This window comes from Hemicordylus capensis, chromosome 3 (genome assembly GCF_027244095.1).
Source record: "Hemicordylus capensis ecotype Gifberg chromosome 3, rHemCap1.1.pri, whole genome shotgun sequence".
NCBI lineage: Eukaryota > Metazoa > Chordata > Lepidosauria > Squamata > Cordylidae > Hemicordylus > Hemicordylus capensis.
This window is the reverse complement of record NC_069659.1, coordinates 40,582,048-40,585,067: the sequence shown is the minus strand read 5'-3', so window position 1 is coordinate 40,585,067 and position 3,020 is coordinate 40,582,048.

Below are 3,020 nucleotides of genomic sequence, written 5' to 3'. Positions count from 1 at the left end.
CTCACAGTTTGCAACAGCTTCAAGCTCACTGCTTTCTTTGCACCTCCCTCGAGACCAAATGCATCACATGAGAAGGTGATGAGGAAACAAATAATGCTCTGTCAATAGACTGCCACTGTACATGGAGGTTCCGTTATTTATTTATTTTACTTTGTTATTATTTTATATCCTGTTCCTCCTCTTAGGAGCCCAGAGTGGTGTACATGATTATGCTTATCCTCACAACCCTGTGAGGTAGGTTAGGCTAAGAAAGAAGTGACTGGTCCAAAGTTACCCAATGAATTTCATGGCTGACTGGGGATCTGAACTCCAGTCTCCCCGGTCCTGGTTTGACATTAACCACTACACCAGGATTTATTTATTTATTTGTTGTTTTTATTGTTGAATTTATATACCGCCTTTCATTAAAAACAACCACAAGGCGGTTTACAAAAGTTAAAAACATACAATAAAAATGACAATTAAAATATTAAGCTAAAAATATAAAACAAATCTTGTTTATTTATTTATTTATAAAATAAATGTTTTATTTTAACCTTGTTAAATATTTCTTAACCTTGGGCCCCCAGATGTTGTTGGACTACAATTCTCATCATCCCCAGACATGGCCTTTGTGGCTGAGGATGATGGGAGTTGTAGTCCAACAACATCTGGGGCCCCAAAGTTAAGTAACCCTGCACTACACCACACTGGTTCTTAGGTTTTCATAGGTGCTTCGACTGAGTCAGACCCTGGGTCCCTCTAGTTCAGTATTGTTTGCACTGACTAACAGCAGCTCTCCTGAATGGCAGGCAGAAGTAATTCCTGGAGATGCCAGGGACTGAACCTCAGGTCTTCAGAATGCAAAGCAGGTCCCCTCTGCAAAGAGTATTGAATGCAAAGCGGGTACTGAGCTGCTACGGCCCCCCAAATAGGAAGCTGCCTTCTCCTGAGTCAGACCCTAGCTCATGATCGTCTACACCAGGCCTGCTCAACTTCGGCCCTCCTGCAGATGTTGGCCTACAATTCCCATAATCCCTGGCTATTGGCTGCTGTGGCTGAGAATTATGGGGGTTGTAGTCCAAAAACAGCTGGGGGGCCTAAGTTTAGCAGGCCTGGTCTACACTGACTGGCAGCAGCTCTCCAGGGTTTCAGAAAAGGTCTTTCCCAGACCTGGACCTAAAGACATCCTGCACACAGAGCAGATGCTTCCCCACTGAGCTACAGCAGCAGCCTCAAAGTTGCCTTATACAGAGCCAGACCATTTATCCATCTCTGCTTCTTCAAATCCTTTAGTGGAGTATGAAGTTTAAATCTGAGATCTTACACATGCAAAGCATGTTCACTGCCCCTGAGCTATGGCCAAGCGTGGAGCCAGCTGAAGGGCAGCCTGTGTCCGGCCCCACTCGGCGGCCCCTCTAGTGATGCCCTGTGCACGTGACGTCACACGCATGGGGGCATGGCATGGACCCCGGAGGGCCCGAGCGAGCTCTCCCCTGTCCATTTTAAGCAACGCTTTCTGCCTGAGCATTTATTTCTCTTGCTCTTCCTCACTGGAGGGAAAGAAAGGGAAATAAAGGCTGTCAGGCAGCAATCACTGCCTGAAATGGATGGGGAAGAGCACAGTTGGGCTCTCCAGAGCCTGGGTGTGGGCGTGCTGGCTCGGGGCTCTCCGGAGCCCGAGCCATGCCCCCGTGTGTGTGATGTCATGTGCATGGGAGCTTTTGGCGGCCCTTTCCATTGGCGGCCCAGGTTCTTTGAACCCATTCGCACAATGGTGGTTCCGCCCCGTCTATGGCCTGATAAGAACTCTAGTCTGCACTGACTGGCACCAACTCTCCAAGATTTCAGGCAAGAGTCTTTCTCAGCCTTACCTGGAAATACCAGGGACTGAACCGGTTGAACTACGGCCCTTTCCTGATGTCAGTTGAGCCAAAAATCCTCCACATGGTAACAATAAAGCAGCAACAGGGAGGGAGGTGGTGTTTAGAGGAGGAACAGGAGGTGAAGGGGCGGAGTGAACAGTTCAGAAGATTCAGAGAAAAAGCATGCAGTCGCTGTATTAGCTGCAGAAACATGTGAATAAAGCGAAATAGTTTACTTAATTAATCATGGTTTCTTTGAATCTGAAGAATGGTCCAAGAGGACAGTGATGCATGAAACATGGTGGCAGTGGAAAGTGCTTAAGGTGGCCCACAAAGCGCTAAGGTAGAATGTTTGCAATGGTGTGAGGCCTCTGTGTCTCTGAAGTGGGGATGTGCACAAAATGGGTTTTGCATTTTGTTTCAAGCTCGAAACAAAATGCAGATGGCTGAATCGTTTCATCGAAACAGTGGTCAACAGCAGCTATTTCAATGGGACAAAGCCAAGAAACATTTCAAATGTTTTGGCCATAGGAAACAATGGGAAAACTTGAAACACCCCATTGTTCTCTATGGGTAGCTCCTAGGGACACTAAAGTGGGTTGGGTGGTAGGGCATGATGGGTGCTGCCAACCAACCCACCAACCCACAAAAATGGGAAAGTGGGTGATTTTAAATAGTTTTTAAACCTTTTCCACAAACCTTCATAGGATCCTAGCAGCAAGCATAGCCATAAGCTCAAATGGAGCAACTTTCGCCACATTTTGACTGGGTGAGTACATCTTGCAATGCAGATTGTGGAGCAAACCAGAGCAGCAAGTGAAGCACAAGTTAGTCTCAAGGCCAGACATGGAGCTCATCACAGCAATCACCAAGAAATATCACACACAGAGACATGCACACAGAGCTGCCACTGTCCATTTCTCACCACAACACTATCTCACAAACAAAACAAACCACAACTCAAGGAAGCCAGGCACCCATGTTCTGCCTTTGTCAAGTTCTGCCTTTGGTTTTGCCTTTAACGAAACTAGAGTTATAGCAGCAATAGCATAGTATATTTTACTCAGTATAATGAAGATAGAAAACCACAGAATCAAATCTTCCTTCTTCTTCTCCTGCTGTATCCTCTTTAAGAGCAGGATATAAATATGTCAAACAAACAAACAAAATTAGAGA